Here is a 27,874-nt window from a genome sequence, read left to right as displayed (position 1 = left end):
ATTACTATTAGACTGTGCTGAACCAACTTAATATCTAGAGAAATAAGGACATGCAGTGGAGCTTCTCAAGGCATAGACCTCATCCAAAATGTTCTGTACTTCAGATTCAGAGTAACCCCTACTAACAAAATCACCAGCTGCTTGATGTAAAGGAAGGTATGCTTCTGCATCTTTCTTATGTAAGTGTATAATCCTCAAAAACTGCCCCTTCAATACATTCTTAGATATAAGTCATGGATGCATGCTTGATTTATGCAACACATTGTTATGTTTGCATGTTTTTTTGCAAATAGCTGTGCTAAAATTATTCAACTCATCCATCCTAATACATACATCCAAAAAATGTATACTCAAATCTGAAAACCTGAAAAAAAAAATTTGGGAAAAGTAATAGTTTAATGTAAATAATCAACAAACTGATGTAACGACTCTACTGCACCTCTCCAGATAATAAAGAGATCATCAACAAAATGTTTGTAATAACAAAGGCTGCTTGCAAAGGGGTTATTGTTGTGCACATACTCATGTTCCCAATATGCCAAAACTGTATTGGCACATGAGTTGGTACAAAGAGTCCCCATGGTAACTCCAAGTTTCTGCAGAAAAAAATTATCATGAAAAATAAAAATATTATTTTTAAGAATCAATTCAACAAAAGCATATACCAAATAAACCTTGCTACTCGACATATGTCCCATCAAGGCCAAAAAACTCCTTACATATTTTACACCAAGATCATTTGGTAAGAGAGTGAAAAGCAAAGCTATATCTAGAGTCACCAAAAGTAGCTCATGTCTGTCTGTAAGCACACTATACCAAGAAAATAAATCACTCAAAAACAACTTGGTATCTTTCAATACACTAGACACGGTATCTAAGACTGGAAGTAACATTTTCTCCATATGTATAGAGAGACATTCAGTTACCCAACCCCTACTCAATACAACCGGACACATTGGCGGGTTTTTACTGTCCTTATGAACCTTCGGTAAACCATAAAGAAGGGGTACCAAGGGATGTTCAACACAGGAAAACTCATACAAATCCTGATTAATAAAACCAGTCATGAGAAGATCATATAATAAAATCTACACTTTCTTAAAACACCTTCAACTTGAAACTTGTTGAACAATTTATAAGTCTCAGCATCTGATAACATCTCTCTCATTTTAGCCAAATACTGATCTTTATCCATTATAATGACAGCACCTCCTTTATCAGCAGATCGTATCTCAATAACAGAATGGCTCTGAAGGTTCTTAAGTGCAGAGTATTCACCAGGTGTAAAATTGTGAAACAGCACTTTAGAATCAATTTGGGCAACAACCCTTAAATCACGTTCACACAATTTCATAAAGGCATTGACTGCAGGACATACCTCAGATATAAAAACACTGGGTTTCTTAACTGTATTACAAAAATTACATACATTATTTGTGAACAACAATCGCAGAGTAACATTGCATGCAAAAGATTTTAAGTCAATAATGACATCAGTCAGGTCAGCCTTACATGCTGGTATAAAGGACAGCCCTTTGTTTAATAATTGACCTCATCCATAGATAAAACATATGAGGAAATATTAAAGATTAAGTTACCACATTCCTGTTCTGTGTTCTTAATACATTTAAGAATCCCAGTGCTTTTATACCTGAGGTACATCCTGCAGATGTGTGTTCAGAGGATGTTGTGGGATTTATGGCTACTTGTATGGCTGAATGGAAGGTGAGCATTTCCATGCTGCCAGCTTTAATTGTTATTCTGGTATTTGGTTGTAATTCTGTTGTATTTTGTGTTCATGTTTAATTTTTGCAATGTATTAATTGACTTGTTTAATAGAACTAGTTGCAATGGCAAAATGTTTGTGTGTTTGTTTGATAGGGGTCTAAGGACAAAGTTGGTTAAATCAAACCTGAAGGAAAACAAATATGAAAATAATTCATCTAAGGTTGCAATGAAGGAGGATAACAAGCAGAATTTGTATTTATCCTTTCACACAGCCTGACCATCAGCATATACACATACCCTAGTCATTTTTTTTTAGTCTGATTAAACTTCCTAATTTACCCCACACTTCATTCATCAGGGCTGTGGCCAATGGACATCATTAGCACATCCCAGAAGCACCCATCACTCTGCTGCTGTGGTAGTTTTTTCTTCCTTTGACCTCCCATCTGTCCCCCTCATCTATGATTGCCAGTCATGCCTGAGGGATGGGCATGCAATGAGGACAGGATAGCATCTCAGTCCACCTCTGCAGCAGCTCAGCTGGAGTTCTCTACCTTCTCCCTTTTGACCATACCTCCAGCTACATCTCCAGTCTCCACATGTATAATCTAAGCTCCAGCATTGTTTCTGAAGACAAATGCACTTTTTACTCATTCAACAATTTGTAAATCTTTTAAAATAGTAAAGTAATAATTAATTTCATATACTTTCTTTATATACATTTAAAAGGCTACTTTCATATTAAAAGGTATATATATATATATATATATATATATATATATATATATATATACATATATATATATATATATATATATATATATATATATATATATATATATATATATATATATATATATATATATATATATATATATATATATGGTTCCCCTTCACAAGATCAAATGAATGGAAGCTCGAAACCCATTAGCTCGAGCCCAGAATCTCGAACTTCCATTCACTCGAAATTGTGAATGGGAAGTTTAGGGTTTAAAAAAAAAGAGTTCACTTACCTTTTTGCAAGGGGCAAGGTCTCCCTGCATCCTCACAGCTAAATCTAAATGCTCACTGACTGCACTATAGCGGAGGACAGGGAAATCTTCCAGTTTGCACTTACGCATATAGCGCAAACAGGAAAATTTCCCTCTCCTCCGCTGTAGTGCAATCTTGGAGTAGGAATATTTAAGTGGGGGGGGCACAAACCCCCACATGGGGGGTGCAGGAGTGCAAAGCCCCCCTGCAAAAACATTAGGAAGGTGTCTTTTTTTTAGTTTCCCCTCCCATTTTCGAGTTTCTGTAAAATCGAGATTCTGGCCTCGGGCTTATGAATTTCGAGTTTACAGAAAATTGGTCATGTGAAGGGGAACTATATATATATATATATATATATATATATATATATATATATATATATATACGTTTACTATCAAAACATCGAACGTGTGAACGTAAACCTATCAAAAATGAGGTTCACATGTTCAATGCTTAAAATAGTAAACAGGATGAAACATCGGAACTACTGCAACCGAAGTCGAATTTGACTTTTGAAGAATGAAATCCCTTAGCAACAGGCAGTATGGACCAGATCCATAGTGTACAGCACTGACAGTCATATTTTTGCAGGGGGGCAAGCCCCTCTGTACCCCCCACACCCCTGCCACTTATATATTCCAACTCTGAAATCCCACTACAGTGCGGAAGTGGGTAACTTTCCCAGTCCGCACTGTCTTGTGTTCTCAATGTATGCAGACTGCAGGGATACCTTTAGCTACCAGTGTAAAGACTGACTGCATACTTACAGTCGATTTTCCAGAGTTGACATTGCAATATTCTTCTAAAGGTATGTCTGCATTCTAACGAACGCATTTCTCAGTTCCACACAAGCCACACTCAACATATTGATAGTAAACGTATTCTCAAACTTTCATTGTTTGTTTTTCTTATCCATTGTACCCATAATATTGTTTTCTTCTGTAATATTGTTAATTTGTCTCTATTCGTATATATTTGTATGTCTGTTTGGGGCTTTTCTCGTCGGGTCTCCACTGAAAAAGGGTAATTCTTACCCAGCTGGACCAACCCGGTTAACAAATGCAAATAAATAAATAAATAAATAATATATATATATATATATATATATATATATAGAGAGAGAGAGAGAGAGAGATATGGTGCAAACATATAAAATCACTATCCTACAGAATATGGGAACAGAATGAAGTAAACTGTCGTAGTGCAACACAAGTAAAAAAACACATTGTTGAATATAAATGATTTTTACACCAGGGAAAAGTAGAATAAGTAACAGAATATAATATCCTAACTTGAGAGTACTTCATATATTATATATGTTAGTATTCGTGTATTCATATATTATATGTTATTATTCGACGGACAAGTGTTGACATTCAGATAAAGGAACTAACACAGCCAAAAATTTGTAAGGCAAGAGATGGAACCTACAATGTAACCAGCACTGTTGAAGTTATAACAAGAAATGTTCTGCTGCAACATGAAATAATTTGGGATCAAGTCTAATATCAAGACAGCTAAAACTGAATATTTCAGGTAAATACAGAATGTGTAATCGGCAGCCCCATTTACTAACATACCAGTCATTGCATTTCTGATATAATTTTTGTAAAAAAATATTAGTCATGTCTTACATTTGCTACAAATATTGTATGCTGAGTTGGACAAATATATGCTAAATCCAAAAGTAACATTTTATCTATAGTGCAGGTTGATTGTATAATTAATGTGCTGATTGTGTTGAGTCAGAAAGTATATCACAAGTTTCAAAGCAGGATGGACTTTCCATGAGCAATGGTCTACAGAAGTATGCTTAATCCTTGAGTGACTCTGTTACAGAACCATTTGCTTAAAGTCCACAGGCACAAATATCACAAAGATATATGGCAACCCAAATCTATGCTGATCCAGGTACTATGAATGGACGCTGTTCAAATTAACTGGTCTTTTGAGATATGCATCATGTAAAATTTATTCTCATACATATGTTGGCATAATATAATTAGATATTAATGCAGTCTAGCATCACTAGATTACAAAACATTTCTAAACTGGTGGTTTTGTTAATTGAAGTGGGTGCTGCTTAGTTTAAGCAAGAAAGATGCCAGATGAAAACTATACAATGTGCAGTTTGTGTACATTCATAAGCTAAGTATTGGTGAGTGCGGCACTACAAGACTTACAACTTAAGCAAAGTGTGATGTATTGGAAGATACTCTAATGCACAGGAACTTTATGATGGTCAATCCTAATCCCATGTCAACCACCAGGAATAAAACCAAACATTTATCTTTTAATATTGTCAGAAATATACATCACAGGTAAATACATCTAATGGTTACCTGAACGATATGTAATCTTTCGTTCATTACAATTGCAGTCCTACTCATAGAGGTACTCTGGAAATACTGTAAGTAAATCATGATTTCTTTATTTTTGGGAAGACAAGGGTGCTGTATTATACCTTCCCAGCATATCTGCTGCCTTCTTTGCTGATGCAGCTCTTCTCCTTACATAACGTTAGTGAGTATACATGCTACTAATTAAGAAATGTGTAGCAAGAATGCAAAAGGGAGAGAGTACCATTCAGGAAAGGTGTCACATTTAAATGAGAATTGTAATTATGAGACTATTATTGTATTGCCCAATTCATTTGCCATAATGACTTTGTGGGTTCATGGAGGAATATTAGGCTAACTGCACTGAAGGATTATTTTAAGCCTAGCCAATGACCCATAGTCAGAATCAAACCCTGTACTTTGTGTCTATGAGTTGACAACCTTAGACATTATGCCCACCCTCCCCCCTTCTCCCCCTCAGAAGTGGAATAAGAACCCACCCCTCCATCTGGAGACCAGAATTCCCATGAGCCATGGAAAGAGTTTAATCCTTTAGTTTGCTACCATCCTGACAACCAGTTGGCTATTTCTAATAGCATTAGAACCTACAGCAATAATCATATATACTCTTATAAGTCTGCATTATCATTATCAGCATAGGTTTGAGAAGGACACAAAATGTGTTGCTTCACTGTGTGGGCATTACATGGAGACTCAGACTTCGATGGAATACTATCCAAACGCAAGATGCTTATATATATATATATATATATATATATATATATATATATATATATATATATATATATATAATATAGAAGTTAAGCAAATCTTGAAATTGATAGTAAGCTAGATATCCTGGTAAAAAATACATGCAGACACCCAGACACAGAGACACCTCCACCCACATACACACATAGACCATATGCAAGCTTTGCACAAAAGGCGCTTTGCTTGGAATCAAATCAGATAACCGAGTATTGTGAGGCAGAAAACTAATAAGTGCTCCACTGTGCTGCCCTCTCTCATATGCTATGTTTCTTTAAGCATATGAAACAAACATAAACCAGATTTCATAACACCACTTGTTTACTTCTCATGCTGACCACACTAAATTTGTATTTAAAGATGACATGAAGCATAAACATCTGCACAGAGTAAACAGGATGTTTTCAGAGTCATTAGTGAAGCATTCTAGTGAGTTTCATACTCTGATTAGTGTCACAGAAGTACAGAATCCTGCCATGCTTCAGGGCTGTACTGGTTTGTACTGGTGTACATACAGCAAGCTGGTGCTGGTGACAATAGTTATGTTGTTGTTCTGGTACTATAATAGTGAAAGCAATTTACAGGGTATTTGCCAGAACATTTTGTGTGTGTGTGTGTGTGTGTGTGTGTGTGTGTGTGTGTGTGTGTGTGTGTGTGTGTGTGTGTGTGTGTGTGTGTGTGTGTGTGCATGCATGTGTGTGTGTGTGTGTGTGTGTGTGTGTGTGTGTGTGTGTGTGTATGTGCGTATGGTGTATAGCAGCAAACATACTTACCTCTACTAGTGCACATCTGTAACTAAAACGTAATGAAGATTCTGTAGAAAGCATACTTATGCAGTAGGTCAATCTCTAAATCACACTAGTACTGTTATTCATACAGTGTACCTCAGCTGGACATTTACTGAATGCCAACTATTAACTCGATACACAGTATTACACTGTTGCCCTTGAAGTGTGTGTTGGCCTATTCCTTGCACTTGTTTTTAAAGTAGCCCTATGCAGTATATAACATGTCTCTGAACCCCCCCCCCCCCATATAATGTTTTGTTATTCATGGGTAGTGTGGCACTTAGAGAGGCAATTAAGTGTGAATAATAAGCAGAAAGGACACAATGTATTCTACAGGTGCCTATAAGACTTCAAGATGAATAAATATATAATAAAATGTATTATGGGTTTGTATAATGACAGTGATACAGAAAACTAGCTACCCAAGGACAACTGATGGCATTAACAGTCCAAGTTGTTAAAGAAATAAAAGAAGCATAAATAAGGTTTAACAGAAGAAAGCATGTTTATTTTTATTTTTATTTTATTTTATGTTATCAAATATCAGCAAAAATGAATATGATCTGATAAATATATGTCAAGGTGATCAGAAAGGAAGATGGTGAAGTGAAGCAACTGCCAGAAGTTATAGGTCATGAATCACCAAACAGATCCTGAAGCTCTATAAAACCCTAGAAAGGCATTCATCTTCCTGAAACAATGTTTATCTGTCTATTCTTAGACAGTTCTCTGACGCCAGTGTGCACTCATTTTACAATTGTGCCAGTTCTGGCATCAGTAGTACTTTTACACCAAGGCCACATATTTAGCTTCTATCAGAGATGATCCTTTGGAAAAGTAAATCACACTCTCCATCCAAGGCAGGTGAACTGACTGCATTAAAATATTGGCAAAGAATGATGGATGCACATGACAAGATGCGTTTATTTATTGACAGATTATCTTGTGGATTCATTCATTCATGTGTTTGCTTGTTTTTCATTTGTTAATCTGGTAAGTGCACTTCTCGACAAACATTTTTAATGCACAAGCCAAGCCATATTGGCAAGAGGCAAACAAGAGGTGCTTAAAATACCATAAGCAGTCGTGAGACACAGAGGCAAAATGGGGACAATAGTGTTCGATCACATTAGAGGGATATAATTGCACTATTTAAAAGCACAAAATGTAACAGTTATATGGAAAGGTAGTACTAGCATTAATATTCAGAAGACATAAACCTACCATTGCATATTCAGCTCTTAAAATCCAGTTAAAAAATAAACAACAAGGCAGACTGATTTATTGTAAGACAATGATTGCTAGGTCATGTGGAATTGAGATATGAAGGTTGGCTTATACAGATAGGCTGAGTGAGTATGACTGATTAGTGGAAGTCAATAGATGCTCAGCGTGCAGTCAAAGAATGACTGAATAATTAGGAATCAGAAAAGAAAGGTTACGTATCATATTAGTCAGTGCTAAAGGCAAAATAGTATAGGTGTTGCAATTGTAGGTACAGACATTTTTACAGTACAGATGAATAGGAGTGATTTGTCATTAATAGTACAAATCTGTTTATGATTTGGATCCACTAGGGAGAATAGCTGACATAAAACACAACAGTCTTTAAATTTCATTCTATGACGTGTAATTTACTTACAAAGGGTTTGCTTGTAACTGATTTAATAAATGTTTGCAAGAGGACCAGTACATATAGGAGTTGACAGTTCCTGTTATAGCAGGTGTACTTACTATTGTCCAGAAAAAGCTCAAAAGTGTATTCTATTTGTCACATTTCTTATATTTTAAGGAATGATGTTCTTAGTATTACATTGTCTCTGGCAGTGAACATTGTGAAAACATTCCAGTGTGTAGTACATAATTTGCTATAGCACTATCAATATCAACAGTGAGTATATCATCAAACAGCAAACATTCAAAATGCCAACCATCAAAACATTGATTATTTTAGATACATTAAAGCTAAAGTGATCAGAAAAAAAGCATTAAAAATCATTTTTTGGAGCTGACAAGCCTCCCTGCAATCCCTACAATCATTGATAATTATATATACCAACTCTAAGAGGACACAACAATGGGGAAAGGGCAGATTCCCTTATCCTGCTGCACCACAATCCCATGGAAAATACTGCCAGCAAAATCTCCATTGAAACCCATGTTCACTCATATGAGCATTTACTGGGATTTACAGCCTGAAAAAAACATTCACTCATGTGAGCACTCTGTAAGCCTGCAGAGGCATGCCTACCATGAACATACAGCTTACCTGTCAGTATCCTCTTTGGTGTATGCAAGTCAAAGGTTCCTCATCTATCAACAGTTTTAGTTAATTCTGGGCCTTACCTTCTGGAAGATGCTATCTTATCTTGATTCCTAATGCATTTATATATGCAGACTCATATCTAACTTGGGTAACATATCCATGTCACTGAGTTTCTTAACGGCTGCCTTCTTTTTTTTACATCTTATGCATTATCCTTCAACTCCAGTGTAATCAGCACTCTGACTATTTTTAGTAGTCTGTGTCTCTCTGGATAACAAACTTTGCACTACATAACATATTTTACTCAGGTGTATTTTACGTGTCTCTGTGTCATGTAAGTGCCCATATCCTCTGTCCAGCATGTACCGCGCTTTGGCTGCTTCTCACGTATCAGCATTGAACAATGTACTAAGGACTCAGTCTTTGAATCTCTCTCATCTATCACATTACATTGGAGTAAATCAATTACTCAGTATTCCAAGAAACATGTTTCACATTCAGTGTCACAAGTATCAGCACATTAACTCATTTTTATATGCAGTTCCAGTAACTTTCTCACTAAATCTCTCTCATGTATAAGCATTACAATTAATTAACTATGATATTTGAAATATCAATTAAGTATTAATGACTTATTTATGTTATTAGCACCTCATTACTTTAGATGGTGCTTTGTTGTGGATTTTCTGTAATGATATCTCCAAAATAGTGTGACTCAGAGAAAAAGGTAAAGAGGAGTCTCTAAAAAAATTATAACTTTTTTCCTTTTTGTCTGACTTTTTTGATAATATATTTTTAGAGGAGGGGCTCATGATTTTGTAGTTTTGTGTGATGCAATGCTATATTAGGTTTTGAATTTGCATTGCATTATAGTTTAGATATTTTACTTAAAATATTACTTACCTTGATTGAGGGGAAATGAGATGTAGTAACTCACTTAAACACATGAATATCAAGAGTTTTATTCTTTGAATCATTACTTTGTATCAGAATTATATCAGATATAAATCCTTTTAATACCGTTCCCGCACAATGGGAAATAACTTACTGAGCACCATGTTTCGACATCCCATCCATACTATTAAGATAAAAATTCTGCTAGCTTTCCCTACAGCATGAAACATACTAAATAACAATCAGTTTATTCATGGCCAGTGATCAACGGATATATTGTAAATATGAAAGGAGAACATGGTGGAAATTAAATAAACACTTTTAAAAATTGAATTAAAAGACCATAGTTCAAGCTGAAATGATACAATGAATGAATTAATTTGACTGCAATTAAAATATTTTGTTAGAAAAAAGATGCCCTTGTGGATTCAATAAACTCCATGTAAGCTTAGCATGAAGCCTACATGGAGTTTACGTGTTTGTGTGGTGAACAGCAGCGCTAATTGCATATGCATGAAGCGTAATGTGTTTAAGTGAAAACAAGAGCAGTTTCATGGCAACCAACAGTTTTACCAGCCAGGAAAGCAACATGGAGACCAGCAGACATCTAAACCTGCTTACCTACAGGCAAATTACGTCTGTGGGACTGCACAGAAAGCTACAATGGTTACCCGGATTTTTAATAAATCAATGTATATAGTTCCAACATTTTACATGAAAGTGTATACAGTGCAGAGTATAATGGGAACATGTTTCAGGCATACTGAATAACAGTTGTGTAAATGACCAGTGAGGGTGCATACACTGCATTATAAATAAATAGTAAGGGGAAGTGTTTGTATTGAAAAGGGACACACATATGAATTATAGGAATGACCACAGGGAAAATGGACAGGTGAAACATGGTAATGCACAGCAGATGATGGCATGTCAGTGAAGACAGTTGTAGCATGAAGAATAATCACATATCAAAATGATACAGTACAGACTGCACATTTGTTTTTTATTATGTGAGTGTTGTGTAAGGTGACATATCAGTAGGGAAGATTCTTTGAGATATAAGCATCCTGACATGAACAATGGAGAAAACATATATCAGGGATGGTATGTGTGTGTGTGTGTGTGTGTGTGTGTGTGTGTGTGTGTGTGTGTGTATATATATATTGTGTGTGTGTGTGTGTGTGTGTATATATATATATATATATATATATATATATATATATATGTATATAAAACATAGGACTTAGGTACATATTGTGAAGCTGTGCAAAATGAGTTCCTGAATATTAATTTAATTTCAGCATGGGTATCAACCAAGCAGGACACATAGCAACAGGCTCATGGACAACAGTAGACAGAAGCATGCACAATCATGGACAATGTCAGAATAATACCACCATTAATCCCATGTCTTTGACATAGCATATGTGATTGTGAGTGATCATAGTTGTTCCGGTAAGAACACACAGCTATTATGATTCTTCAGCAATTTCTGAAGGAAATCAAGCACAACATCCTCAACATTTAATGTCTGCCAGAGGTGTTAGGAGGGGCACTGTTACACCTGTATTTGAAATTAGGAGCAATCCTGGCTAGCTGACAGGTGTTTATAGGTTCATAGGTAGGTACTAGGCTATTAGCCCTAGGGCCTATATAAGCCTAGCCAAAAAGGTACCTTGGCTTTTACCACCCAAGAAAATTATTTTCCTGTGCCCCTGTCGAGCAGAGCCACAGTGGTGATCCCCGGGGTGAATTTCCTATCTCCCCTCCAATCATCAAGATTTTCTTGAAGAGTGCCAATGAGGAGCTCTATCTGACATATATAGGTAGTCTGTTCCAGAGTATGGGAAGTCTCTGGGACAGGAATCTATCCCTCCAGCATGTTCTGTTTATTGTGGTGACAATGTTTAGGTCCCTAGAGCATGTAGCTCAGAGGGATTGGGATTTCTTTAAGTGGAGCATGTCCAACAGCTCTGGGTTTGGCATAGCTTTGTATGTTAGGCAGAGATCACCTCGGAGTAGGCGATATGCGAAGGAATAAAGCTGGAGTTTTTTTAGATGGTCTGCATAGGGCATCTGTTTGAGGCCAGTAATCCTCTTTGTGAGGTATTTCTGTGGCCTCTTCAGTTGCTGTAGATGTCTTGTGAGGTACATACCAAAAGGGGTGCTGTACTCTATAATGGGTCTAATGAGTGATGAGTAGAGGGGAACAATTACCTCTTTTTTTCTGGATGAGAAATCTTTTGTGATGAGGTGTGCCATGTAGAAGGATTTCCTGACCACTGTGGCAATGTGATTATCAAAGGAGAGACTACTGTCCACCTGTGTCCCAAGGTCTCTTATCACACTTTCGGTGTTAAGTAGACTACCACCTATGTGGTAGTTCATGGGTACAGAGTTTTTTCCAAAGGGGATAACAATGTACTTTTGTAGGATGTCCACATCGTTAGGAGTTTCGATTATGGCTCTCAGTTTGCAGTGATCTGCAAACTTTGTTAGCCAAAGACCTTCTGTGTTAGCCTGTACTTCAGAGTAGTAGATACCAAACAGGAGAGGACCCAGGAATGAACCCTGTGGTACTCCACTTGTCACTGGTCTGAAGTCAGATTTGGAGTCTGCTACTTTCACAGTGTGGGTTCTGTCCATGAGCCAGTTGGCAACCCATCTTGCGACATAGGGATTTAAACCTAGATCAGTGAGTTTATCTATAATTTCAGAGTGGGGGATGGTATTGAAAGCCTTGGCGAGATCTAGAAAGGCTGTGAGAACCACCTTACCCTCATCTATGGCTTTGGTGACTGCTTCAAAGAAGTCTATCAGGTTCAGGAAACATGATCTGCCTTTTACAAACCCGAACTGGGTGGGATTCAGAGTTTGGAGATTACCATTGTCTTTGTTTATGAGTTCCACGATGATACGTTCCATGGCCTTGCAGATCAGGCTCGTTAGGCAAATGGGGTGGTAGTTCCTGGGGTCCGTTGCAGCTCCTCCTTTGTGGCGTGGGATAACCATCGTGGTGTGCCATTCAGTGGGCACAAAGCCTGAGGTGAGGCTATGACTGAACATGGTACTTAGGGAGGGTGCCAGCTCGTTCTGTAGTTCATGTAGAACGCAGCCTAGGATGTTGTCAGGTCACATGGATGCTGTGTTCTTGGTTTTGGAGAGAGTGTTTTTTACCCGTGCAACCATGATTACATGAACTTTGCATTCTTCCGTTATAGAGATGGGCCTTCTACTGGGTGAGAGGGGGGGGGTAAAGTTAGCACTGAACCTATATGCCAGGACGTTGGCAATATCAGTTGGTTCTGTATATTTAGTGCCATTGTGCTCTAACTCACAGCAGATATGAGTGTTACCATTGATATAGATATAGAATGCTTTGTGGTTGTCTTTAGAGTCAGTGGAAATTTTGTTTTCGTTTTTGTTTTCGCCATATATACGCCACAATCTACACTTTCATGAATGTAACTCATGTCATCAATGTTGTCTATCAGCTATGTATTTACTGTGTGCATCACAGGAGCATGTATCACACATGCATCTTATATAACACATTGAAGGGAGTTCTAAACCAGTAAACTGTAACCAGTGACACCAATGTAGTAGTTAAAACTTACTTTACTGAAATAATAAAAACACAAAGTAACTTTAAGCGCTTTTCGTCAGGTCAAATACCTGACTTCTTCAGAATATTCACACACTTTTGACAAACATTTGCAGTTATATATTGATTAGAACCTGAGAGCCTGTTTTACATCATTAATCAATTAAGTTGTTAAAGGGCAAGTAACAGAAAACAAGTAATCCAAAAAAGTTGACATAAATAATTAAATGAATGTAATCTATAAAATGTACATAGTACAAAGGGATAATCCACAGACCATAAACAATACTCATTATTGTAGTATGTAGTAGTGATGTTCATCTTTTTAAGCTCTTTAATTTCAACAGGCTAGAAATTGAGCAAGTATCATTTAAGCCTGGATAGCAGTAGGCATACAACCTTACTTGCCAAATTAATTCAGCTTCTTCTAATTGTACAGACCTCGGACCACGTCTCTTATTGACTGAAATATGGTCTATAGCAATAAATTTAAAACTGTGGTTAAGATTGGTAACAACATGTTTAGCTAGAGCATTTTCCATTTTAGATGTCTTAATTGCGTATAAATGCTCGTATATACGCTCTCTCAGCCTTCTAATCGTTTTCCCAATATAGAAGGCCGGACATTGTTTGCATCTAGCTAAGTAAACCACGTAACATGAATTGCAATTTAATTTAAAACCTATTTTGTATCTACAATTGTTAATACAAAATTGTGTGCCCTCTTCAACATGTTTGCAATAATTGCAATTCTGACATTTATACGTTCCTACCTTCAATGTCTTACATCTTTTCTTAAATTCCAAAATGTTTTTTAAATTTTTTCCTTTCTTGTATACAATCTTGGGGCAAGGGCCTGTTTTATTGTAAATGTCCGGGTATGCTCTAAACAATTCCCAGTTCTTAAATATAATGTCAGTGCATATTCTACTGTCTTTGCTAAATGTGGTGATAAAAGTGGACTTACAGTTCTCATCAACCAATATTGGGACTGACAACACTGGATTTGATAGTATCCCAAGTTCATATGTCCCATCAATCTCATCAATCTCATCGATCCCACTCATAGATGTATTAGTATAGGGACCTGTGAGTAAATTACTGGTATTATTAGTAATGACTGGTAATAGTGGATTATAAAAATGTTGGCATCTTTTGTTCATAACTTCTTGTATTAATTCATCTAGTAGATCGGTGGGGTATCCACGTGCCAAAAACATGTTCTTTAAATTGGAACATTCAGCGTGGAAATCGCTGTCCAACGAAACCATCCTAGCAGCATGAACCAGCTGCCCTTTAACCACAGATCTTTTTTGAAAGAATGGGTGGCAGCTGGTAAAGTGCAAGAATGTGTTTGAGTATGTTTCTTTCCTATGGATTTTGGCAGTGAAACAATTAAATGTCAAATCCTTGCAAAGCATTACGTCTAAGTAAAGAATATTCACCATTGAAAATGTGTGAGTGAACTGTAAAAAGGTGGTACTTTGGTTAAAGTATTGGACCATCCGTTCTACTTCACACTCACCTGCCTTCACAAGTATAAAGATGTCATCCAAGAACCTAGTATATAGAAGAAATGATTCAAAGTATGGGTTTTGTTGTGAAAAAACATAATGGGACTCCCAGTAGGCCATAACCAAATTGGCTATACTACCGCCACATGGGGAACCCATAGCAACACCTACTTTTTGTTTGTAAAATTCGTCTCCAAAAATAAAGAAATTGTAAGACAGAATTAAGTCACCTAGTAGGGTGACTAAGTAGATCTCCCTGTCTGGGGCGTGATGTTTCTTCATCATGTAACAAACCCATTCCAAAGCAATGTCTTGCGGTATACTGCTATACAAATCCTTGACATCTACTGTTACAAAGTTTGCATCCATATTAGTCTCAATACCTCTTACTGTGTCCAAAAATGACCATGAGTCCTTACAAATATGATGTTCCATCTGGACATATTTCTGGAGCATGCTGTCAATTAACTTTGCACATGTGTAAGTAGGTGATCCCCTACTATCCACTAATAATCTGAGTGGTGGGTTGTCTATACTTTTGTGTATTTTCGGTATACCAAAAACACATGCATAACTAGGATATGATGTAATTAAATATGCATGTGTCTTAGAATCAATTCTACTTTCAATAAGTAAATCTTCGATGGTATCCTTAATTAATTTGTAAGCACCATTGACTTCTGACCTAGAACTAAGGTCGTACTTGTCCGATTGTAATACCTGGTACATACGTTTCTCATAATCATCAATGGTAAAAACTACCAACCCTCCACCCTTGTCTGGCTTACAAAACCGTAAGTTTTGTGTGCCGAGATATTGGATAAATTCCCTATCTTCTTTCGAAGTATTGTTATTATTATACTTATGTGGTTTACCCAAACTCAAGTGTCTCAGGTCCAATTCACAGCACTTTTCAAATAGTTCCAATACAGGGTGTAAGGGAGGGTTAAAAGTACTAGGTATATGTAGTGTATCTGAACTAATCATATCCGGGGAATCTCCAATTAATACTTTAAAATTTAATTTCCTGACAAATAGTTTGACGTCCAGTATAGTGTTAACAATGTCGATGGACTTCGTGGGTATGAAACTAAATCCCCTAGACAGTAGTTCCACCATGCTGGTGTCAAACTTTACATCACTAAAGTTGTATAAATTAAAGTCACCCGATTCATTTTTAACTATTTCTGGTAAAGTTGGAACTACAGTTGTGTCAACTAGTGATGTTATAGTACTGACATTTGTCAAACCTAAGTCAGGTCCAATAGTATTCACAAGTTCAGTACATAAATCCAATGTTGAATAATCTTCTGGTGTTAATTGGTTAGAACATAATGTCTCATTACACAAGTCCATATCTATTTGTTGTTCACCCATCTCTGTCCAAACTTGTTTGGATAAGAGTTTTGGTTCTTGGGTCTTGCACCTAAAAAAGAATATCTGTCAGTTGCACTGTTATTATAGTTGTTCCCCATCCGGTTATTGTTTCCACTCCTCAGTCTTTTACTCCACGGTGTACTAGTCATTTCACCAAAGTCATCAAGGTTACCTACTCGGTCGATGTCATCTGGCCCTCTGTTTGGTATATGCATGTGTTGGGTATTTTCAGATTGAAGTGGAGCAGGCCCGGATTGATCATGTACTGGGTCATTCGAACTAAAATTAACCAAGCCCTTCCTCCAAGTTTGACCAATCGGTGGTTTAGGGTAAGCCACCCCTATTCTGTAATCGTGGCTATCCCTGTTGAGTTTTTTAATCTTCTGGAGATTAAGCTTGGCCAAATGTTCGTCTATGCTTAAGAATATTCGGTCATATTCATACTTATATCTGTTGAACTGCATATCAACAGATATGGATCTGTCCAGTTCAGTAATGTATTGGCTTAGTTCAGCAATCCAAACATTATAGTGTTTAATAAATAAAGTTATGAGTTCTAAGCCTTGGTTGTCAAACAAGTTAACTAACTCTTTGTGGAAGGTAGAGCCGGCTTCCAAACCAGTAGGGTAAGGAAACCGTCTCAAACCTTTAGGGACGATTTTCCGTATTAAGCATTCGTTGAAATAAGCTACCTCTAATTGTAGCTATGTATTTACTGTGTGCATCACAGGAGCATGTATCACACATGCATCTTATATAACACATTGAAGGGAGTTCTGCACTGTCAACTCCTAATGGTCATGCATCAAAAAGATAACATAGGTATGACTGATACAATGTGTGGGAGCTAACTGTAGCAAAAGTGGTAGCTTGAGTGGAAGTTGTGTTGGGAGGTACATGCAAAATGGTGCAATGTATTCAATTACTGGTGTGATGAGGGCTGAGAACAATGGAACTACAGTACCCTTTAATGTGGATGTTCCACACATACTCTGGAGTTATGCTGCATACAAGGGAATGGTCATCACTGTGGGCACATGCTGGTGGATGTTCTGCATACCATGTACTGGAGTACACAGTTCACATACCACTTGGTCTGCTCATAAAGGTGTGCTGTCTATGTTGCTATTATCTTGTGTATTTCATAATGGAACTAATCTACCATGGTTTTTCTTCATCTACCATGTCCCCATGGCTGTGGCAGTAATCATTTTTGTCTGTTGATAATGTATGCATCATATCAGTACCACACTTGATTCAGTGATTGTCCACAATTTGCAGTCTTCCACAAAGCTGGTTGTAGAAAAGATGTGTAAGTCAGATTTGATATGTGAGACTTAAATAATGGACAGAAAAGGGCCTAGAACAGTGCCCTGATGATGTATGGTCTGGTCAATGGGCTTTAGATAGCATTGATTTCACACATTGCAACACATTTATCTCTCACATATGTGATCCAGTTGTCTACCCACTTGGTGACTTAGGTGTTTACGGCCACTTAAGACAGTTTCTCTGTAATATTTGACTGTCAATTTATGTCAAATGCCTTGGCAAGGTCAACTCACACAGGATGATAGTATTGTCATCATGCATGCCCTTGGTAACCTTATTGAAGACAGCAAACAGATCCAACAGACACGATGTAGCCTTAACAAATCAAACATGAGTTTGGTACACAGTCAGGGTGGGGTCTATATTAGATAGACAAATGTTTAAATGTTCGAATCTCTAAAGGTCGACCTTTAGAGAGTGAACATTTAAATGTTTGAATATTTTTAAAAATTAAAAAAAAACAACAGTAAAAAAAAAACAAAAAAACAAAAGGTTGTAAGCAGGGGGGCTAGACCCCTGCTCCCCCACCCCCTGGTACTTAAATATACCAACTCCAAGATCTTGCAACAGTGTAGGGAATGGGACATTTCCCATTTCCGCACTGTAGTGCACTGAAGTGCGATCTCGGAGTTGGTATATTTAAGTAGCGGGGTTGTGGGGGTTGCAGGAGGGCTTGCCCCCTACTAAAACCCTTTCATTTTACTGTTTTTTTTTTATTTTGTTTTACTACATATTCGACCACTTAACTGTTCAATCTCTAAAGGTCGACCTTTAGAGATTCGAACATTTAAGCGTTTGTCTATGTAATATAGACCCTCATGATATTACCTGTGTCCTTTTAGAGAAGGTTCATGATGACTTCCTGGACTACCTCACAGATGAGGAGAGTTTGTATGGGTCTATAAATCCATTCATGAGGTGATGGGCCCTCCAGTCAGAAGGATGCATGTTGCTTTACACCCTTCTATGGGATCATAGGCTGTCTGGAGGTAGTGTTGAAGTACAAATGAAATTGTGTCTAGTAGGTCAGGTTTTAAGTCATGCTGTAGGCAAACTATGATGTTGTCAAGGCACATTGATTGTGTGCTGTCAGCCACAGAGAGCACACAAATGAGCTTTCCTCATGAGAATAAAAATGGAGTAATATTTGGCTGATGGCCAATGGTGACATGGGGGTGATGTGTGAGACATACTGTCAGCTATCAGATTGTCTATTACCTCTAGTTGGGTATGTCTGGTGGCATCCACACACAGATATGTGCTAACTCTGTATTCCAATTAACATTTCATATGTATTGCAATATCCAAATACAACCATGGTCATTAATCACATTCCATGCACCCTTGCTATGCACATAGTCATACAACTGTACTAATGTCACATACTTACATCACTTGCAGAACATATGCCTATATGTGTTTCAGGGGCAAGCTGTGTTTGAGTGACCTCATGTCATATCAGGACACATTGCAGATCAGCTGTTTGTGACTCATGTAGAACATGTCCTGTCATAAATGAAAATAGTCACACGATGGTGCTGCTGACCATCTCAATAATCCTTGGGTATAGTGACACATCTTCACATGCAATGAATTCAACAAGGTGGCAATAGCATCAAAACATATGATACACTGGTCGTGTGTATCACAGTATAACAACATATGTATGAGACAAGACTTATGTAACCATGCAATCAATATGAATTAATACTGATGTCTGTCACAGAACATTTAATAATGGTATGTAGACACATGCACACCTGTGGCATACTGCAAGTGTCACTGATGGCAGTATGTGAATGGTGTAGAAGGCTGATCTGCTCCGCTAACACAACTCATATCCTAATACACCAGAAATATACATACAAGTGTATCATACTATGTCAACAGTTCTTTGGAGACATATTACTACACCTGTTATAAAAGGAGCATGCACTGCAATGGCAGTAATTGCCATCAATGGATTATCTCACATCACAGTAAGACTATCTTGTAGCCAAGCTGTACATTCACCCCTCAATACAGTACATGTCAACTCTTCATAGGGTCATTGGACATTAGAAGGCTAATGGCCAACATCATATGAAATCCTAGTTATTATTATACCATGAAAAAAACATTCCCTATAGCTGTACGATGGAAGATAATAGGACTATTTTGCATATATGTATATTTTTGGATTGCATTACATCCTGCCACTGTCCATATTGGACATGCACACCACACCATAACAAAACTGGCATTCACTCATTCAGTGGTCTGAAGATAGCTTGCAGAAGCTCATGCAAGGACTCTGCTTCATGATGTGTGTATGCATATTTGATATGAGGACATCCTCTACTCCTCTGAAGGAAGGATGTCATGTGGGCACAGGAAGAAGGAGGATGGTGAATGTATGGTGCTACATGAAAGGTTCCTCAACCAATAGTGAAATGAAGATCATACAATGACCATAATGTACCACTAAACACACACACACACACACACACACACACACACACACACACACACACACACACACACACACACATGCACACAGCAGTAGGCTGGGCCTGATTTGAATATTACACCTGGGTATTTATATATATATATATATATATATATATATATATATATATATATATATATATATATATATATATATATATATATATATATATATATATATATATATATATATAAGATGAATGACATGTAATGTCACAGTAGCAACACAACGTATGTCTGACTGCAACACTGTCATGTTGCACTTTATGAAGTATGATAGCATCATTGTATGCTGAGGACAACATGTTGGCTGGAGTGCAGGGCATGGATGTGGAGTCACATACCTGTATAAAATTGCCTCAAAAGAGATAAGTATATGTTTAGATACACAGGCTACCTGCTGTCAGATTACAACTCCTATATGTGCAGGTAAAATGGCTTACAAACACAGAAGTTACTGTTACTGTCACAGCACAGGGTTGTCTTAAATACTGTCAGAGTACATGTTATACAGGATGAGATCATCATTGTATGCCACAATGAGATGTTCAGTGTAGGGTTTGCAATAGCTTTGGACTCACATATCATTCTAAAATTGCCTTCATAGTGATTGTTGACTGCAGTGAGAACAGAACCCCTATTTAAGTATTTACAAACTACAGTACTTAATGCAAACACCGCAGCACATGTCTGTTTTTTACATTGTCAGAGAACACTTTAAAAGTGATGACATCAACAGTGTCTGGTGAGAAGAGGATGGTAATAGCAGTGTCCTGCATGCCATTGTAAAATGGTCTCTTGAATGTCAGCCAACTGAACACACACACACACACACACACACACACACACACACACACACACACACACACACAGCAGTTAACTGCAGTGAAAACAGAACATCTGCCTAAGTACACCAACTAGAGAACTAAAGTTTTAATGCAAGTGCCACAGCTCAAGTCTGACATGTAGAGTGTCAGACAATACTTTATAAGTGTTGACACCAGCAGTGTCTGGTGAGAAGAGGATGGTAATAGCAGTGTCCCACATGCAGGTGTAAACTGGTCTCTTGAATGTCAACCAGCTGAACAGCCACAAGTCAAATGCAGTGAGATTAGAACCCCTATCTAAGTACACCAACTAGAGAACTCAGTATTTAACACAAGTTCCATAGCAAAAGTTTGACTTTATAAAGCTGCAGGACAATTTATAGTGGATGCCATAATCATTAAATGTTTGACAGAAGTTGTTGTGAGGCCTGAATTAAATGGATGTGTAGACATATACAACTGCAAAATATTGGTACTCCATGGGATTGTACTGATGACTGAAGGATACAGAGTTATGTTATTTCTGACTAGAAAGGCACACACAAGTTGACTGTTGTGAGATTAAGACCCTACCTAAGTACACCAGCTTGAGAACTTAGCAGTTAATGCAAGTGTCACAACAAAAGGCTGACTTTTACAATGCTGTCATACAATTTATAGTGTATGACATCATCACTGGATGTTTGAGAGAATATGTTGGGAGGTCTGTATGAAATGAATGGCTATCCATGTACAACTGTCAAGAAATTAAAGTCCTGCATGGTATCCGATTGATGAGTGCCCAAAGTGTAGTGTTTGCTGTTGTGTTTCCAATGTACAGGTATACTTAAAGAGACAGTTTACAAACTGTATGCAAACAGCTGTCTACATTACTACAAGTACTGAAAAATCTGAATGTGTATTGTCAGTATAAAGATGTAAATGGCATATAAGAAAGCATTTTTTATTTACTCCTATAGTGTAGTTGACATATTTGGGAGCAAGTACTGAGAGAGCACGTTTCAAATGCATGGGTGCAGGTAACACATGAGTAGAGTGCAAATATGTGTTATTTCCTTAAAAAGCACCTTCCCTTTGGTTGCATTTTTACATGCACTTTAATGGGATGAAGACTAAATGGGCAGTGCACAAAAGTAATACACGCTAATGTACGCTATCCATAGCACAACGCAGAGCAGATGGTTTGTGCATGCAGCATACACATTTATACTGCTTTCCCTATTGTCCTGTAATAAAGGGATGAGCAAATGTGAGCCTCTGCAACTGAATGTAAGACACTTGCTGGTTAGCTGACTCTGTGGCAGTCGGTGTAAGTGCATTGAGAGTTTTATTTTGTTCCCAGATGATGCCGGGTTCAAATTCAGCTGTAACTAATATTTTTTAAATATTTCTAATGCAATGAAATAATTCTTAAAGCTAGCATAACTGTGTGTTTCTGTAGTACAACAGGTTTAACCAGCAATGTGCAGATGTAACAGGATGACTGAAGAGCCATTCACCATCACTCGGCATTGGTGTGCAATGCCAAACTCTGTGTAAACACAGAGGACAAAAAGTGAAGGGCTTCATTGGGTTTTTTTCACTTATGTATGTGGAGTATGGTTCTATTTTTTGACCAGATTAAAGGTTTTAAAATGGAGTAGATAGGAAAATGGTAAATGAGAGTCAAGCAGGGGGGAAGAACAAAGGGAAGGCTATATAGAAATGTGCAGGAGAGATAAGAAAGAACCATAGCTATCCACTTCTTCAATAGTGCAAAATGAAAATATGTATAACATATTGGCTGAAATTAGACTCACACCTCAACAAAGAGGGCTCACAAAAGTGCAATCATGTTTTACATCCAATTAGACCAAATCAAGTGAGTTGAGAAGTTGCATTTGTGAATTGAAGAGCTATGTATGGGACAATTTTTTCTTCTTTTTTTTTTTGTGGTGGGACGGGTGCCCATTTTTTTATTTTTTATTTCAGTTAAGAGAGGAATGTTGGGTAAGGGATGCAGACATTTCTGTGCCAGGTAAGTAGGTAGGTGAGGAGCTAGATGCAGAGAAACAGGACAAACAAGACAGGGCACAGAGATGGTGATGGATACAACAGTTTGGGAGACACCATGACTGGGGATAGGGGGAGAAAATTGGATGTCCATGCCCATCAAACAGGGGGACAGTGAGAATCTAGTCCTCACCCACAGAAAAATCATCACTGTCCCCTTACTCCACTGGCTGTTGCACTGCTTGACATATTTATTTATGTACCATAATAGAGATCATCCTCTCCATCTGGTGTAGGTGTGCACCAGTGGTGCTGTGCATGACCCTATGCCCCAATGATGGCATCTCTTGGTGGGTGACAAAATCCCCACCTATGCCATTACTCAGGGGACTTACCACTGCACCAGCTGCTGGGATAATGCTACCTGATGTAGAGGGCCCAGGTAGTGCAGGGGCAGCAGAGGAAGTACTGCCAGCTTAAGCCCCAGATGTGCTGGGTGTCAGTGCAGGAGCTGGTGGAGTGATGGCAGGCTGAGCCATAGTGATTGGCCTACCTCCTTATGCTGTAAAGCATTTTGTGTGAGTTCCCAGAAATTGATGAGACCACTCATATAAAAATTAAAAAAAGAGGTAGGTCTGGGCTGAGAAAAAAAAAGAGTTAATTAGTACCATCATATGTGACATACAATGAATTATTACGATATAAAGAATTTATTTCTACTTTTACATTTAAGTGTACTTCTTAACAACTACAAACTATAATGGAGGATTGCTCAAAGTAATCCGTACAATGTGTATGCATTGCAGATATGCTTGGTCAAATACTACATATCAAGTTAATAGCAGGGCATTTATGCTACATCTGTTGAAACTATTATGTAAAATTTTTAAACATTTACTATATATTTGTTACTTGTGGTATTTGAATCCATAATGTCTGACTACAGTATTACAATTAACTCCTACAGTTGGCTTGTGCTACATGCTGAAACATGCATGCTTGATTTTACAGTTAGGATATGCATGCTTAATTTGCTACTACTGTATATAAGAGCAATACTTTAGATACAATAATAGTTATGTTTTGCTGCACAGACCCCTGCTTCCCTCAGTCTTTCTAAATGCTCAACATGGGCTTCCCAGTTGACCATTATCTCCTGGTTGGCTGCGGAATAAGAAGAGCATTATGTATACCAGTCTTGCTATATGCACCTGTCTATTTGAAAGTCTCTTTAGCTGTACACTTACACAAATGTGGGATGTCAGCAGTCCTAAACTCAGCCAGACACTGGTTTACTGTATCCTGTTTGTGCCTTTTGAGATCATTAAAATGGTGCCTGCACTATTCTCCAGTGTGTGGAATGCCAGTTGCACTGGAGACAGCCTTAGACAGACTATTCCATGCCTCAGACTTGTATTGGGAGCCTGTATAGCCCCCCTGCAAAAGCCTTCAGCAGTGGCACATTACAAGGAGTGCAATAAAGATTTTGGACTCCTCAAAACCCCACCTTTTAGCCCTAAATTGGGCACCTTCCATTCTACCTCCAGACATGTCCACTCAGGGAAAACAGCAACAGTTAAGAATGCTTTCCCACCAGTTTACGTTATCATGTTTACCACTAGTGTGCAAACTCAAACAACCATGCCAACTGCATTTGTGCTATGTTAAGCAAAAAGCAACAGTATCAAACAGAGAGAAAAGCAGTTTTTGAAACAGGAAGGTTAGTCTGGCAGTTGGCATTAGTTTATGGGCTGGTTGTTGCTGTAACTGTTAGGTGATTCAACTTTGCATACATGTTCTGGGCAATAAATTTTATGACCTGACCCATTTTTTTTTTTGCGTGGATTTACACACCAATAAAATTAACTTGTACAATGTGGGATTCAAACCTATGCATTAGAGACAAAACATATTCTTCCATATAGGTGATTTTTCATCCTTTACTATAGAAGAGAGCTTGGTTTGATGTTTTCATGAATTAAATGTAAATACACATAACAGAGTGAGGTGTTCACCATGTATGTGTGTGACCCAACAAGGTACTGAGTTATGTATTCATGTGTGTTTGACTATTATTCATGTCTGAATGTCAGCCAAGGCCAGGGAAGACAATTATAATTACAGAAACAGAATGTTTAGTATACCCTCTGTCATGCATATAATTCATATGAGCTTCACTGCTATACATACTTATCGTTATTCAGAATTATGTTTTCATTTTTTTTAATTGAGTAGACAAGCATTAACAAAATAGGGAGTGTACTGGATTAGAACCTTATCTCACCTGCATTAGGAACATTAACCTATACCAGTTGCCATAGGGAAGGTTATAGTGCAAATGTATGTTTTACAGTCATTACTGCGCTGAGTGCTCATTGCAGCTGAGACATTGTTTGTTAGGCCTGCTCATTAGTTATACATAAACATTAAAGGATTGGGTGTTTAAACATGTATGTGTGACAGGACAGTTCAGAAAATAAATGTGTAACTGTAGAACCATGTTTCTACTGACACCAACAGTAACACATTTAATATATATTTGATATCCTGTGTATGCTCAATGTACCTACCGTAAATAGTTATTTCTATGTTTAGTTATTGTTTTCATGTTAATTTTAATATAAAGTAATCTGGAACAACAGGAGTAAAACTTTGGATTTGCTGGATTAGAACCCAGGCATATCTGTATTGTAGCCATACACTTAACACCTGCTGCCACAGGAATGAATAAGGAACTGCTACATATTATCATAGTCATTGTGTGCTGACCACCATGCAATGCCACTTAGCATGTTTGTATAGTGGCAAACCATGAAGGAAACAATGTATCTATTTTGAAATTGTCTAATGTCTGCTTCCTGTCTGCAGGTGTTCTAGCCCTGCAGGTGTTGGGGACATTCCTAGTTGTAGCGCAACACCACTTAGCATGCTTGCACAGTGTAAAGAAATAGATGCAACAATGTATCCTTTTTCTAATCAAGAATGTCTTCTTCCTGCCCACAGGTGTTCTGTCTGCATCATGTGTAGGCCATTAGTCCAGGTTTGCATGAAGTTAAGGGATGCACTAACGCGACAGATAAAACTCACCTTGTTTTATCCTTGTGAGCAGTGTTTTTGAGGCTTTATCCTTAAAGGACAAGTGTAGGACTTGAACTGTGATCTGCAGATATGTGATTGACCATGTTTAGCCTGTGTGCCACATACACGTGATATACAGATGTAGTTTATATAGCCTTTATATTAGTAGTACATTACAGGATATTTATTGGATTTATTGATTTACCCATGTTTGCGCTATGTGGCGCACAGTTCAAATAGTGATATTAAAAAAAAATAATAAAATTAAAAAAAAACAAAAAAAAAAAAAACAGAACATTACAAAAAATGTTAGTACACATTAAAGAAGGTTTCCCTACACTGGATTTGAACTGTCACACCAATCAACCTAGAAAACATAGTAAAGGTATTTTATCCCTTTTTATAGGTTCACAGGTGTTTACTAGGTTAATGGTCACAAGGGCCTTTTTAAGCCTAGCCATGCATCCCAAATCTCTGACAAGTTCTGATAGCCTTGATAAGTGTAAGCATGGGCCTGGGAGATGAACCATTTACAGGTTACATGTGTCCATTACAGACATAGGTGCCAAATCAGGGATGAATTTCTGGTTTCCCATCCAATTGTCCAAGATGCACTTGAACTGGTTTCGTGAGGAACTCTGCTTCACATGGATGGGGAGCCTGTTCCACAGATGGGGTAGTCTCTGAGACACATACCTTATCTCTCCAGCAGGTCCTATTTATATCACAGGCAAGGTTTACGTCTTTAGAATGGGTAATTCTGGTGCTGTTTGTTTTGTGGATATGCAGGAGGTCCATTAGAGTGGGGTCTGAAAATGTCCTGTATGCCAGGCATAGACATCCCCTCAAAAACCTTTAGGAAACAGAATACAGGGATAGGGCCTTGAGGTGATTTGCATAGGGCATTTTACTTATACCCTGTATTCTTTTAGTGAGGAACCTCTGTGGACATTTCAATTTTTGGATATTCCTGGTTAGGTACATACCAAAAGGGTATTGTACTCAATGATAGGTCTGATGAATGCCAAATACAGTGGAACAATGACTTCCTTGGACTTTGCCATACCATTGTTTATAGGTTGAGCAACATAGAATGATTTCCTCACCACTGTAGACACACAATGCTCAAAGGTTAGATTACTATCTAGATGTGTCCATATAGTCCGTGACTACTGGGTCAGCTCTAAAGGGTGTGTTGTCTATATGATAGTTACCAGGGATGGATGACTTCCCAAAGGATACTATTATGTATTTCTTGGCATTTAGTTTTAGTCCATGGCTCTGACACCAGCTTTTTGTCTGTGTCAGCCCCTCCTGGAGAACATTTGTGTCAGTGTAAGACTCAATGACAGCTCCTAATTTGCAATCATCTACAAATTTAGTCAGCCAGAGACCACTAACATTGGCCTTGACTTCTGAGAAGTAAATGCTAAAAAAGAGTGGTTCAAGGACTGATCCCTGAAGCACTCCACTTGTGATCCTGCCTGTGAGCCAGTTGGCTATCCACTGGGTGACATACAAATTTATACCTAGCCTCTTTGTGTCAAATGCCTTGGCCAAGTCAAGATAGGCAGTATGAATGATTTTTCCCTCATCCATTGCTTTGGTGACCTTTTCAAAGAAGTCCACCAGGTTGAGTAGGCATGATCTGCCCTTGACGAAATCAAACTGGGTTGGGTACAATGTCTGGAGGTTTACTATATCTCTATTGATCATCTCCATGATAATTCTTTCCATGGCTTTACATATAAGACTTTTGAGACATATTGGGTCTGTAGTTTCCATGGTCTGTAGATGGCCCTCCTTTGTGCAGAGGGATGACTGTTGCCTTTCTCCATTCATGAAGCA

The sequence above is a fragment of the Protopterus annectens genome, chromosome 9.part0 (assembly GCF_019279795.1).
Source record: "Protopterus annectens isolate FY-2018-M chromosome 9.part0, PAN1.0, whole genome shotgun sequence".
NCBI lineage: Eukaryota > Metazoa > Chordata > Ceratodontiformes > Protopteridae > Protopterus > Protopterus annectens.
This window is presented reverse-complemented; position numbering follows the sequence as displayed.